The sequence below is a fragment of the Ovis aries genome, chromosome 15 (genome assembly GCF_016772045.2).
Source record: "Ovis aries strain OAR_USU_Benz2616 breed Rambouillet chromosome 15, ARS-UI_Ramb_v3.0, whole genome shotgun sequence".
Classification (NCBI taxonomy): Eukaryota; Metazoa; Chordata; class Mammalia; order Artiodactyla; family Bovidae; genus Ovis; species Ovis aries.
Genome location: NC_056068.1, coordinates 73,782,025 through 73,797,203, shown reverse-complemented (window position 1 = coordinate 73,797,203; position 15,179 = coordinate 73,782,025). Strand labels below are relative to the sequence as shown.

The 15,179-nt window shown below is 49.3% G+C and overlaps 1 protein-coding gene and 1 long non-coding RNA gene across 17 annotated transcripts in view; one reads left to right on the top strand and one right to left on the bottom strand.

Moving 5' to 3' along the window:
• The window catches only part of TSPAN18 (tetraspanin 18), a 204,475-nt gene that overhangs the window by 111,992 nt on the left and 77,304 nt on the right, over window positions 1-15,179 (bottom strand). The window lies entirely within an intron of this gene.
• The window catches only part of LOC132657835 (uncharacterized), a 47,294-nt gene extending 32,115 nt beyond the window's left edge, over window positions 1-15,179 (top strand). For all 3 annotated transcript variants that reach the window (XR_009596549.1, XR_009596547.1, XR_009596548.1), the window contains exon 3: window positions 1-15,179. This exon is cut by the window's left edge and continues 14,364 nt beyond it. This is a non-coding gene — a long non-coding RNA (uncharacterized LOC132657835).

The window sequence follows — 15,179 nt, the reverse complement described above, 5'->3', positions numbered from 1 at the left end:
CCGGGAGTTGGTGATGGACAGAGAGGCCTGGCGTGCTGCGATTCATGGGGTCGCAAAGAGTCGGACACGCCTGAGGGACTGAGCTGAGCTGGGCTGAGATGTCACTCTGCAACTTCGTGCTGCTTCTCCCCAACACCGAGCCCACTTCCACGTCAGAACCAGGGCTCTTGCCCCTTCCTCTGCCTGGAACGTTCCTCCACCAACTCTTTGCATGACCAGGTCCTTCTCATGGTTCAGGTCTTCACACAAATATCACCTCATCACCTGACCACCCCATCGTCACTCCGTCCTGTCACTCTGTTCCATCATCAATGTATCATTTTCACCCTGCCCCAGAATCACCTTATTTATTTGCTTCCTTTAGTCTTTCCTTTTATCTGTCTGTCCCACTAGGCTTCAAACCCCGTTAGGCAGTCCCTAACGGCTCTATGTTTGGAGAAGGTGATGGCACCCCACTCCGGTATTCTTGCCTGGAGAATCCCATGGATGGAGGAGCCTGGTGGGCTGCAGTCCATGGGGTTGCGAAGAATCGGACATGACTGAGCGACTTCCCTTTCACTTTTCACTTTCATGCATTGGAGAAGGAAATGGCACCCCACTCCAGTGTTCTTGCCTGGAGGATCCCAGGGACAGGGGAACCTGATGGGCTGCCATCTATAGGGTCACACAGAGTCAGACACGACTGAAGTGACTTAGCAGCAGTAGCAACGACTCTATGTTAGCTGATCTATTGCGGTGGCTCAAAAAGCTATTGACAAATTAAAGAACGAGAGAATGAGTGATTGATTCTTCCTGTGGGATCCAGTCCTCCTCGGTGAAATTTCTCTCCGAAGCCCCAGTACTGACCCGGGACCTGGGGCAGTGCATGAAACATACCCTCAGGAAACATCCAGGGAAGGAGTTGTCTCGTTTTCAGGGTCTTGGTTTCTACATCCGTTCAATGAGGCAGCAAGACAAGTCAACACTCTTCAAACAGTGTGGCTGGAAACCCTCTGGAAACGGCTCCCACGGGTAGTGCTCCTGCTGCGGATTTCAAATCCGCCAACGAGCAAACTCCAGACAGGCAGTGAGGTTTCAGGAAGATGGTGTCCTCCTTGCAAAGCCCTGCCCTTCTTCACTGGGGTGGAGAGGGAGTCAGTCCTTCGTCTGAGAAATAGCGGTGCTGGGAGATGGTCGTTGTCTTGTTTTTTTTTTTAACATCCTTACTCTGTAACAGGAAGAGGTTGTCAACCAGATGCAGATGTCAGTCCTGAATCTTTTTTTTTTTTTTGGTAATTTTATTGGTAAAGGAAATGAAGTCTGGGCCCCTCCACCCTGGTGCTCTGCTGACATGCCCCAAACAATGAGCCCTTTTCCACCAACAATGAAGAATTAAACTGCCCAAGACTCCCTTGCTTTTGTCTGTTTCCTATTTTGAGCTTCCTTTGAAAAAGTCGTTTTACTGCTTTATAGAGTTCGATGATCTCAGGACTGATCTCCAAGGCCCTGTTCCTTGGCCTCTGTGCCCTTGATTCTTGTCACATCTCAGCCCCTAAGCCTAATCCTAACCCTGTGCTAAGCTGTGCTTAGTCACTCAGTCATGTCTGACTCTGCGACCCCCTAGACTATAGCCCACCAGGCTCCTCTGTCCATGGGGATTTTCCGGGCAAGAACACTGGAGTGGGTTGCCATACTCTCCAGCAGGGGATCTTCCCAACCCAGGGATCGAACCCAGGTCTCCCGCATGGCAGGCAGATTCTTTACCATCTGAGCCAACAGGGGAAGCCCAAGAATACTGGAGTGGGTAGCCTATCCCTTCTCCAGGGGACCTTCCTGACCCAGGAATCGAACTGGGGTCTCCTGCACTGCAGAAGGATCCTTTACCAGCTGAGTTGCCTGGGAAGCCTGACCCTAAGCCAGACTTTCCTCCAAGCCTAGGTGTGCTTGAGCTCCTGGTGTGCAAGAGCCAGACTCGGAGAAAGTGCCCTGCTAGCCCAGCTCGGCGCTGCGTGCGGCTCTGGCAGTGACCCCTGCCCTCTGCCCCACACACTGCTTCCAGGGCCTCTCGGCACTGGACTTTGTGCATCTTGAAAAAAAAAAAAAAAAACCACGAAATAACTGCACTTGAGGTGCGGCGGATGCATCTGGGGCCCTGACCCTGGGAGTGGCTGTCCTACCTTCATTTTTAGCCTCATTTAGAGCGACCCGCGGTCTTGCTCAAGGTCACACAGCAAGGGAAGGCACAAAGCCAGTTCTTGGAGGTCTCTCGCCCAGCAGCGTCTGTTGAACGGAAATTTCAAGAGCCCTTTGGCAGCCTGTCCCGGATGTGAGAAACGTTAAACCTGTCTCCAATTTGCTCACCCTGTGTTCCTAACCCCGGGTGTGGAGTGCTGGGGTTGTGCCAGGCACTTCAGGGTATCTTCCCAACCACAGATGCAAGCCTGTGTCAGGAGCCCAACTCACGTCTGTGGACACTGAGGCATGGGAGGTTTCATAAATTGCCCGCGATCACACGAGAAGTCCGAGATGGGGCTGAGCCAGGATCTGGCTTGAATCTGCTCCGCCTTCTTTCTTTGTGTCTTTTCCCCAAGTCATGGTTGCAAGTCCCCATCCACAGGACACTCAGCTGGCCATTTTCTGCATAGGGTCGTGTCTCTAAAAACAGCCTGGCTGAGACCCTGTCTTGCAGAAGCAGGAAGCACCAGGCTGCTGAGGCCAGGAGTGGCTGGAGAAAATCTCAGACTTGGAGAAAATCTGAGACTTGGAGACATCAAGGCTTCTGGGCCACTCTGAGCAAGACCAGGAGCAGAGCAGCGAATAACAGCAGGCTCTGGCCATGTGAGGGGTGCGGGAGGGCGGAGGTGGTGTCTGAAAGGGCAGGGCTAGTGCTGGGGAGGGTTGCAGAGAGACACGGCTCTGCTCTGTCATTTCACTAATTAACTCACACACAGAGCATTTATCTCTGTCACAGGGCAAAACAAGTAATTTGGGCCCCTTTGTGGGCTCCACGTACGTGTGTGCGTGCGTGCGTGTATGTGTGCACTAACAGGTCTTGGCATTTCTGCAAACCCAAGAGGCCCCACTAGTGCCAATAGCAGCAGCATCGCTGAAGGAGGGGCTGCCAGCTACATCCCCCCTCCCTTCTGCAGAGACTCGCTTTGGCTAAGAATCCCCCAGCCCCTTCTCCAGCCCAGGGAAGCTATTGCAGGAACCTGGCCTGTGCCTTAATGATCATGGTGCCCCACATCCTTTGGGGGTGGATGGGTGGGGAGGCAGCTGGAGAGGTCATTCCGTCATTTGCTGAGCCCCCATTTCCCACTGGGGTTCCTTCTTTGAGTACCCTCTTTGAGCTGGGATTAGCTAGTTCTGCAGAGAACAAGAACCACACCTTGTTCTCCTAACACACCAAAGACAGACTGTAACTTCCAGCCTTAACTTCTAACTCATCTTAGCCTTCATGTAATAAGGCATTGAGCTTCCCAGGTAGCCCAGGGTTCAAGAATCCACCTACCAATGCAGGACATGCAAGAGATGTGGGTTTGAACCCTGGGTTAGGAAGATCCCTTGGAGGAGGAAATGGGACCCCACTCCAGTATCCTTGCCTGAAATATCCCAAGGACAGGGGAGCCTAGTGGGCTACGGTCCATGGGGTTGCAAAGAGTTGGACACAACTGAGCGACTGCACACGTGTGCAGTAAGGTATTATCAGATCTCACCTTAAACACACACACACACCCGCAGACCTCGACCCACCTAATTACACTGCTCACCTTGTTCTGAAACACCTCCCTGCCTCTGCCCGGGCTAGGCCCTCCTGGGAATGAATGCCAACCCGGCTCTTCCACCAGGCAGACTGCTGGTCAGGAGCCAAGTAGGGAGTCACTCCCAGGAAGATGGGTCCATGGCCCCAGCAGGATTTCTAGCAGTGCACGGTACTTCCTCCGTGATTCCATTTGTTTGTTTGGTTGGTTTTGCTGTTTGTGTTTTTAAGAGTTTTTTAAAATGTAGACCATTATTAAAATGTTTATCAAATCTGTTACAATCCTGCTTCTGGTTTATGCTTTGCTTTTTTGCCTGAACGGCATGTGGGATCTTGGCTTCCTGACCAGGGATAGAACCTGCACCCCCTGCATTGGAAGGCAAAGTCTTAACCACTGGACCCCCGGAGATGTCCTCTTTTTTTGCATATCATCCCCCTGGACTGCCCTTCAGGACAGCAGAGGAATCACAGCTCCCATCACACACCAGAAGCAGAAAGTGTCTGGAGTCTGGAGGGAGGAAGGAAAAGGGCACAGTAAGAACAATCATAGGACTTGGTGGGTTCCTGATACGCACCAAACACTGAGCACAGAAGCTCAGGCTCATTTCCTGGTTACTATGACCTCTGAGAGGTTGAGTCATTTGTCTGAGGTCACACAGCCAGGAAGTGGCCAGGTTGGGAATCTGAAACCAGGTCTACAGACCTGTAAAGTACATGCTCTTGGCCCTGGTTAGGCCCACCTGGCCTCGGAGGATGGAATGTGCCCAACCTGGAGGCCCATCTGGTGGCGACCTGGGAGGCCTGCTTTGATCCACCACGGAGAGGGCCATTTCCAGCAGGCGCCCCAGGGGAAACGAACGGATGGCTGCACGTGGCGCTGCCCACTCACGGGGTGAACAGTGACAGTGGCCGCCCCCAGAAGTGAGTTGACCCTTCTCCACTCTTCTGGGGGTTCCTAACTTCACCCACAGCTGTCTTCATTAAGGAGCTTGTCAGCACATCAAAACTGAACAGGGGCAGCGCCCCACATGTGCAGCCAAAGAAAAACAGCATAAAATACTGTATGTGCCGTCAAGCAGTTTATCACTGGAAGATGAATTGTTCTTGCATTTCTGAGTCCGTCCCCAAGGCTAATTGGTGGCTGTGCTTTCTCCCCCCGCCTCTTTTCTCACATCTTTTGAGTGGCTCTGAGTGCCTAATGGAGGCAGTTACAAACCCAAACATCAGATTATGTCAATAAACATCAACAGAGACACAGCCTCCCAGTTGGAGAGCAACCGGTGGAAAAGCAGCGGCTACCGCCTGAGAAGGCTCAGGCATGTATTTGTATGCGCGTGTACACACGCTTGTGTGTTTAAAACATGAACCAGGGAAGTTGTATTTAAACCGCATTTGTAGGACAGGAAGTCTATTATTTGGGGGGATGAGACAGACACGAACCAAATTCTTTAATTATAAATGCCTGCTGGCTTAGTAACGTTAAGATACGACAATGCAGCACGCATCTGTCTAGTTCTTTAAAATTTAAGGCAAGTATTATAAACCCCAGAGGTTTTAAATAGGGAATAAAGCAAGTCTATGTACATGCACGTTCACAGCAGCACTATAGACAGCAGCCCAAGGGTGGAAATAATCCAGTGCCCAACAACGGATGAACGGACGACCAACTGCGGTCCATCCAGCCCGTGGAATATCACTCAGCCACAAAAAGGAGCTAGGTACTGGCACGTGTTACAACATGGACGAAACTTTAAAACACCTTGCTAAGTGAAAGAAAGGTTACATCCACAAAGGCTGCATATTGTAGGATTCCACTGATATGAAATGTTCAAAATAGGTAAAGCTATGGGGAGGGAAGGCAGATATGAGGAGCTGGAGGAAGAGAGGAGTGGAGAGAAACTGCTTAATGGGAGAGGGGTACTGCTGTGGAACGACATAGATGCTTTAGAATGGGAGATAATTGCACAAGATAGCCCATGAACCGAATGCCACCGACTGTTGGCCTTAACATGGTTAATTTCACGTTATGTGAATTTCATCTCAATAAATTATCTTTTTTAAAAGAAAAAAAAATGTTAAGGAAACCCTGAGCTTTCCATGATAAAAAGGAGATGGTTGATGCAGGGTAGTATTGGGTTACGGGTCAGGGGCCCTGGTGGTACTCTTGTTCAACCTTATCTAACCCTGGAACTTAAGGCAATCACTTTTGTGTTCGCTCAGCCTTAGTTTTCCCCTCTATAGAAAGGGGGCTTTCTAGGCTGTGTGAGGGTCCAGCAGGTGCGAGATGGGGAAGTGATTCTGAAAATGTAAGATGTATTAAGCAAACATTTATTAAAGATTGATGGGTCACTTACTGTGTGGAGCATTTATCACCTTTTTTTCTCATTTAGTCTTCATAAATAAACCCATTTTACAAATGAGGAACTTGAAGTTTAAAGAAAATCAGAGCTGGGAAACCAGAGTTAAGCCCAGGCTGCGCTAACCATGATACCACACTGCCTCGCCCACCTCATACTTGCTACTGTTGTTTAGGAAGGCTGGCTATTGCTGGCCTCAGAGCATCTCAAGGTCAACACCAAGCACCATCCCCTCCAGACTTGCGAGCCCACCTTGTCTGCACACAAATGTTCAGTGTTGAGCAAGGAGCCAGGTCATCTGCCCCACGTGTCACCAGCCAGCTGCCTCCATGGGCTCTTTCCTCTTCAAATGGCTTTTCCTAATTCTCGGCGCCCACTGTTGAAAATTTTTCTGAAAGTGAACTTCAACTTTGAATCTTTATTTTTTAAAACAAAAACAACATTATCGAACATTCGCCATATGCCAAGTGCCATGCTGGGTTCTGGGATGCAGAAATGAGGAAGCCCAGGCCCCAGCTTCAAGGAACTCGCGGCAGAGAAAAATAGGAAAATAAATGAGTGCTCTCGAGTATCATAAACTCAGTAATCGACTTCTACTCAGAATATGCTGGAACTCCCATGAGTTCCTTGGACATGCATGGATATGCATGGCAAAGTGCTAAGAAGGCAGACTCTAGTTCTAATCTCGTTTCTATCACAGCTGAGCTGTGTGACTTTGGCCAAGTCACCTAACCTCTCTGGGTGTCACGTCTAAAATGAGGCTAACTGTAGCCGCCTCAAAGGGTTGTGCTGAGGATTAAATAACTGAGGACATGAGACATGCTTAGAACAAGGCCCGACAGGTGAAAAGTGAAAGTCCCTCAGTCATGTCCAGGTCTTTGGGACCCCATGGGCAGTCCATGGGATTGTCCAGGCCAGAAAAGTGGGGTGGGTAGTTGTTCCCTTCTCCAGTGGATCTTCCCAACCCAGGGATCAAACCCAGGCCTCCCACATTGCAGGTGGCTGCTTTACCAGCTGAGTCCCCAGGGAAGCCCTGACAGGTGGTAACTGCCACATGATTAGTGTTAAGTCTTGTTATCGTCACCCAGGTCTCTGCCTGTACGGAGTGTAGGCTTGGGGAGAAATTAAGGCGCAAAGTTCAGACAGACATCCGGTGAGCCACAACAGACCCAAAGGCCAAAGGAACTCAGGCCTGTTTTCAAGGGAATGTCCACGTGCCAGTGTGAGCCTCGTAAGAATAAGGGCAATCGGTGGCTATCATGACCGTGGCGAGAGAGACGTAGCCCAGGAGACAGTCCACAAATTCAGATCTACTGGGAAGTGAGACTATCCATTTCCAAGAAATGTCAAATTATACCTCCCTCCCTGTGCAACTGCCAGGCCCCGGGAGTAATTTCGTGTTCAAATTGCTTTTTAATCCCAGGAGATTGCATCCCCCCGCCCCTATGGTCTCTAGAGGATGCGTCTGGACGATTTTACTGGCTCTTGCGCTGCAGAGAAATGTGAAAGCCTCAGATGAGGTGATGATCCCCTGTGTCTCCTTTCTAGAAAGACAGGGGAAACGAAGAGCATGAGCCTGGGGGGTGCCTTTACTTGGCAGATGCTTAGGGACCAAGCAGTGTAGGATTTTCTGGTCAAGCTCCTGTCTCTTCTCCTATTCCAGGTCCGTCCGTCACCACAGCTGTTCCCTGCATCCAGATGCAGAAACACCCATCCTGAGGGTGGTAGGACCAGGGCGTTGGAGCAAGAAAGATGGTGAAGGTTCCTAACCCTCCCTCCGCCTCTTCTAGTTGTAAGACCTTGGTCAAGTTACTTCACTTCTCTGAGCCTCAGTCCCCTCATCAGTAAAATGAGAATGATATCACTTTTCCCTGTGGGGTTGTTTTGGAAGTAATAAAACTTCAAGTGAAGTACCTGGCACACAGTAGGAGCTTTAAAAATATATATATATTTAAAAATCAAATTAAAGCTTCCTGAATCAGTTTCTTCTCCTGATCCCACTCTAGCCTCGAAACCACAGGAGGCTGCCTTCTCAGGATCACTTCCTAGAGTCAAGCATTCTTGGGGAGCTGGAGGGATCCTCTCCAGCCCAGAGCCCTGGAACTCAGCCAGCCCCACACTGCCCCCTCTCTTGGGCAACTGGCAGTTTGGACCTGTCTTCCAATCTGAATGCCACCGGAGGCACCTCTGATTGGACAGCCACTTCCAGCCCACATCAGCTCTCCCTCCGTGCCCAGTGCTCCACAGAGATGATCCTCTCTCTGCCGTCAGATGGAGAAACTGATGCCCAAAGGCATAAAGTGACTTACCCGAGGTTCCCAGGCCGGTAAGTGGTACAGCCAAGACCCAAACCCAGGTATGAATGTCAGCCTCTCTAATCCACTTAGCTAGTGTTCCCCGAACTTGAGTCGCTCCTATAACCCCATCACAGTATCTGCAATAATCCATACACATTGCACGCTACCTCCCTTCACTCATCTTATCACATACATATCCCATTTGTTTCTTTACTGAATCTTGCTCTTTCAAATGACTGAAATAAACAATCTAGGTTTTAAAACCTGATCTTAAGCAACACTATCCAGAAAACCATGGGTTGGAGATGTTTAATAGCTATATAACCATTAAGATGAAGAGTGCTCTAATTTATCTGAGTTCCACCTAAAATCATCGAGCATGTCATGGGCCTCTGACTCCTGACGTCCTTCCTCCCTGCGCTGGAAGTGTTGAAGGAACCAGACTCGCAAAGTTCTGTTTGACTTAGATCTGCCAAGACTTCCTAGACTATCCAGTCTATATTCCAACAATTGTTGGATCGAGAGTCTGTGGAATCAGAAAATGTTCTTTCAGCCCCAAGACAAGTGAGACAGAGTTTTATAATGGAAGAAGTGACATAAAAAATGATAGCTCTGACATTTTTCTTTAGACGTCCAAGGAAGTTTGAGGTTGTCTAATGCAAACACCACAGGTGTTGTAGTTAAGCGGCTACATTTCTTGGGAAAAAGCCCTGTCTTCTTGGAACCCATCCAGCCCCCAACAGGCCTAGCTCAAGTTCAGCCGACGTGGACTTGTTATGAATGAAGCAGACAAATCCAGAACGGTGTCTTACTCATCTTTGGAGGCTCCTTCCCCTGCACTCTGAACCCAACAAGCACTCAATAACTGCTTATGAACTACGCATGTTGAACTCCCTAAAATACAACTCTTCAAAGGAGGAGGATATATTGAGTTGAACCGTGTTCCCCCCAAACAAAAGACCATGGGAACCTCAGAACGTGGCCTTATTTGGAAAAAGGGTCTTTACACATGTAATTAGTTAGGATGAGGTCATCCTGACTTAGGGAGGGTCCTAAATCCAATGACTGCGTCCTTGTAAGAGGAGGGGAAGCACAGGAAAACAGACACAGAAGCAAGACAGAGTCAGAGGCTGGAGGGATGCAGTTACAAAGCCAAGAAACACCCCAAAATGCCAGCAACCACCAGAAGCTGGAAGAGGCAGGAAGGATTCTTCCCCAGAACCCTGGATGGAGCTCGGGTCTTGCTGGCCCCTTGATTTCAGACTTTCATCCTTGAGAAATGTGAAAGACTACACTTTTTTCTGTGGCACTTGGCAGCCCTAGGACTAACACAGAAGGCGAGTACAGAGATCCAGAGAGAGCTGAGGCCCCACGATTCCTTAATCTGAGACCTGGGATTGAAACTCAAGCCTCCCAGGCTGGGTCTTAATCTTTCCTTGAAAGAGACAGGAGCACCCTAGAAGCCAGTAGCCAGCACACAAGGTAGGCACATCCTACCTCCAAACTTTCCAAATCCCTGAGACTGTATTTGCCTCAGCAGAAGCAGCTATTTTTTTTTAAAAACTTTTTATTTTATATTGGCGTATAGGCGATTAGTGATGATGTGATAATTTCAGGTGATCAGCAAAGGTACTCGGCCATACATACGCATGTATCCATTTCCCCCCAAACCTCCCTCCTGTCCAGGCAGCCACATGATAGTAAGCAGAGTGCCCTGTGCTCTACAGTAGGTCCTTGCTGGTTATCCGTTTTAAATACAGCAATGTGTACATGTCAACCCCAAACTCCCTAATTTTCCCTTCCCCCCAACTTTCCCCCCTGGTAACCGTACGTTCATTCTCTTAAGTCTTTACTTCTGCATCACAAAGAGCTGTGAAAATTGGCCAGAAATGCCACCTGTCATTAGCCGAGTCTCCCCCATGTGTTCTCACGGGCTGTCTGCACAGATCTGCACATCCACAGCTCCTATTTAGAGCTGGTTTTGTACTCTGCCAAGGGCTTCCCTGGTGGCTCAGATGGTAAAGAATCTGCCTGCAATGCAGGAGACTGGGGTTCGATCCCTGGGTGGGGCAGATTCTTGGGAGGAGGAAATGGCTACTCACTCCAGTATTCTTGCCTGGAGAATTCCATGGACAGAGGAGCCTGGTATACAGTCCATGGGGTTGTAAAGAGGCAGACATGACCGAGCGACTAACAAGGGGCCCCACCCAGGCATCGATCAGACCCAACTTTTGTAAAAAGCAGTAACCAGAGCAGTTTCTTCTGGGTGGACAATGCCAGGCTGCTTCAACAACTCCCACTACCAAGACGCCAGACAGGCACTCCCCCTGGCCTCTCCCAGGGTGCCTGTGGTTTTTGCTGCTAAATGCAGCCAGCCAGGAGAAGGTCTATTACTTCTCCATAAACTGATTTCTCCCCCTTTCCTCTTCCCAGCACCCCTGGGGCTGGGCTGGTGGCTCACCCCACTTAAACACCCCCAGCTGTTTTTATAGCTTTAACCTCTATCCCAGAAATCGGCAGGGGGTTGGGGATGGAGAAGTTTTCTTGTTTTCTCCTCTTCCTCCTTCCCTCCCCCACTCCTCCTCCTCCTTAGAAATGCAGTCCGCTTGTTTTATAGGCTGAGGTTTGTAAATGCCTTTGGACTTGAAAGGAAAAGTTATATCCAAACCTCAAAGATAAATACACCATTGACTGTAAACATGGCAGCTACCAGAGAGGAGCTCTGAAACCTCAGCCTGCAAAGAATCACTCCTCCACTGCACACTGGTCCGTGAATATCAGTTAAGAAGCTTCTGAGAGCTAGGCTTAGTGCTCAACAGAGATGAATAAGGCCTTCCTCCCTCCTTCCCTCCCTTCCAGCCGCCTTGTTGAACTCTTCTGTTACCAAACACAGCGACATGTTCTGTGTCCATAGGAGTAAAAAGAGAACAAACATGGCCCCTGCCTTGTGGCCCCAGATGAATTCAACATCCGCCAGAGTTGAAAGAAACAGAGTCAAAGGCATAGAGTAAAGATGAGTAGCAATGTAGTCTGATAAAGACCACACAGTCAGGCTCCGGGCTGGCAATTTCTATCCTCCTTTTCAAGCCTCAGTAAATGTTGGTCGAACTTCCATCTCAGGGCTGAGAGTACTGCTGGAATGGAATTCTGATATAGGAACAGCCGTGGAGTAAGAATTATAGCTCTTTGCTCAAAGCTGAGTTTATCATCTCCCTGATGTCTCCAACTTTCTCTTTCCCCATCCTTTGAGCTCCCACTGCTTTTCTTAGCAGCCTCAACAATCTCCCAGCCACCTCATCATTTCTGCTGCTGCTCCTCCCCAATTTGTTCCAAAGTCCTATAGAGTCTTCCCATGGCTTCCTGCGTTTGCCGCCTTTTCTCTACCCCAGCCTCCCTGCTCTACCTGACGTCTGCATATTCTGCTGCTTGGATCTCTGCAGTAGGCAGAGGTCCTGGTCTCTCACCTCTTCTGTCCACCCTCTGTAGCCCTGTCAGAGCAAGTCCCCCTTGACCATTGGCTTGATCCAAAACTTTCAAAGTCTCCCTACCCTCCAAAAGGTGGAACAATTAAGTCCAAACTCAGCATTCAAGGACTTCTATAATCTGATTCCAACTTACTTTTACAATTTAGTATTCCACTATTCCTCTACATGTTGCCAGAACTGTCATCAAAAGAGATGATCCTCCTTTGCTTAAAATATACACCCCATGCTTTCCTATGTCCTAGTGTTGCCAAATGCTACCCCTTCACCTGAAATGCTGTCTTCCCAACCCCAGTCCTTCAAGGCCATCTCAATGAAGGCTTTGCTGACGCCTCTTTCACTTTTATCCTCTTAAAAAGTCTTAACTATCCTTGTGGATGTTGCTTCTGGCACCATTCATACCCTACTTCAGTGTTACAGTCTGTAATTACCCCCTTGCTTTTCTTTTTTAAAAAGACAGTCTGTTATTTTATTGCACAGATTTCATTTTTTTAAATTGAAGTATAGTTGATTTACAATGTTGTGTTGGTCTCAAGTATATAGCAAGGCAGTTCAGTTGTACATATAGTCAGTATTATGAGGCTGATTCCTAGGGGCAAAAACGTGGTCTTATGGACTAGTGAATACCCTTTAATACCTAGTAGGGTCCAGAAGACACCAGGGTCCCAGTGAATGGGTGGCTAATGAAATTACACTGTTCCTCTCTCCATACACTGTCCTCCCTGCTCTCCCCTACCATCCAGAAGCTGGTGTACCAGTCGCCCACAGCGGCTCAATCTCGAAGTAATAGTGTTTTTTTAAAATGTTTTACAAAATAACCCTAAAAATGTTATTTCTTATTAATTAATGTTTGAATAATAAGATGAAATGTATAAACAACAACAATAATTAAATCAATAGGTTCATGCATACTCCGGGTGGGTGGGGGCGCTCCCCTAATAAAATCCTCTGTGCAATTTTCCTCTCTCCATTTCCTCTTCTTTCCCACTATTTCGAGAATCATTCTAAACAAACTGAGGGCCCCTACCTCCCGGCTAGATGCTAGGGTTCTCCCTAACCTGTAGCCCCATCTGTAGACCCCCAGTGGCCTCTCTTCCAGGTTCTTGAACCCACCTGAAAGAAGATGTGTGTGTGCGTGTGTGTGAGCAATGCTCACCCCTAGCAGGTCCTTCCCGGGGGTGCTGGCGGGGGTGGGACAGTCCCGACTTCCGTCTCTGTCCCTCCAGATCCCCGGCTCCTGCTCTGGCCCCTGTAATCCACTCTTCACATAGCAGCCGGAGATGTATTTAAAATGCAGATCAGGGCCTGGCACTCGTGCTTTAACCCCTCTGCAGGTTTCTCATTGTGCTTATTTTATTTTTTTAAAAAATTGTTTTGGCCATGCCACGGTGGCATGTGGGATCTTAGTGTCCTGGCTAGGAATGGAACCCACGCCCCCTGCATTGGTAGCACAGAGTCGTAACCACTGGACCACCTCATTGCGTCTCATTGCGCTTAGAATAAACCCAAACTCTTCGAAGACTATGGCCTTCCCACCTGTGACTTTATCCCCTAGTCTTGCTCCCTACTCACCCAGCCACATCAAGCTTTGCTTCTCTGAGTCCCTGAACACATCCCAAGGCCCCTATGTTTACTGTCCCTCTCCAGGAGGGTTCCTAACCCATCAGAGACCCTGGGGGTCTCCCTAGGGTTCCCCCCATCTACTTCTTTCTCCACTCACCAAAGGACCTCCCTCCTTTCTTAATGAGGAAACTCCGAAGACCTACATTTAGTTTGGCTCCGTGCTACCAGACATGGATGCACCGGTCAACAGGTCAATGCAGGAGCACACAGAGAAGACACAGAAAATACTAAAAAGAACTGTGAGTTAGGGGACCTCCCTGGTGGTCCAGTGGTTAAGACTCTGTGCTCCCAATGCAGGGGGCCTGGCTTCAATCTCTGGTCAGGGAACTAGATCCCACACTGTGCAGCTAAGGGTTCGCAGGTCTCAACTAAACAGCCTGCATGCTACAGCTGAAAAAAAAAAAAAAAAGGATCCCCACACCGCACCTGAGACCTGGAGCAATCAAATAAATAAAAAGAACTGCGAGTTATCCTAAGTTTTGTGGAAGAAGCAAAGAAGGACTGCAGAGGAGAATAGTAATCTAATATTTTCTTTCGGAGAAGGCCTTTCTGAGGAGGTAATATGTAGTTTAAGATTTTAACTGATGATTGTGGAAATTTTCAAATATACACACAGAGAGAATACCACAGTGAATTCTCATGGACAAATCACTCAGTGTCAACAATCCTGCCATCCTTATTCTGACGCTATTCAAAAAAATAAATAAATAAGCATGTGTAGCTGGAAAAGTATCAGACTGAGGGGGTCAGAAGATCTGAGTTTAGGTCCTGGTGCTGCGCTTGACCAGAGAAGGAAATGGCAACCCACTCCAGTGTTCTTGCCTGGAGAATCCCAGGGACAGAGGAGCCTGGTGGGCTGCCGTCTATGGGGTCGCACAGAGTCAGGCACGACTGAAACGACTTAGCAGCAGCAGCTGCCCTTGACCAGCTGTATGGCCTGAGGCTGTTGGTCAGGCCCCGGCAGCCCCCAAAAGTCAGGCGGGGTCCCTACATGGTCGAGAGCCATCGTGGCCTTCTGGAAATCTCCTTTCCCAGGAGACAGCCTTCCCTGAAAACACTCGCTTCTGGCGGGGAAAGCTATGCAGCTGGTCCTGATTTAGGATCTGACAGCAGGCACCCTCTTCCAGTCCTGGGAAGCTGCCCTCTCGGGGAGGGGACCACACGTGGCCTGAGGAATATCTGGTCCAAGTGGGGAAACCAGAAACTTCCACAGGCAGGAGTTTCCCAGAGTCTTGCTGGACAGCCCAGGAAGAGTCCCCCTGGGGAGATCGGTTTCCAACACTGCACACACAGAAGCCCATCAGCCAGTCCAGAAGCGCCCTGGACGAGGCGGCTGGTTCTCTCACAGGTTAGAGGGGCTGGTCCAGACCCATGCGCTGATCTCCTGCATTAACCTGGTTTTCATTCACAGGTTGACCCTGCCCCAAGGACTCGGGTGAAAATCAGTTGAGCTAGAGAGGCTGGTTCCAATGCTGGATCCACAGGCTCTGGCGCTTCTGGCAATTCCGGTCACCCCTTGGGACCTCAATGTCTCCATCATCAAAACGGGCTTTGTATTTCCCAGGTGGTCAGCCTGAAGACTGTAACTGGAAAGAGAATCCTGAAGCTTGTGCGCTCGAGAAAGGCTGCTTTGGTGGCAGAGACAGTGCGCGGCCCACGAACGCTCACCAGGCCTTCTGAT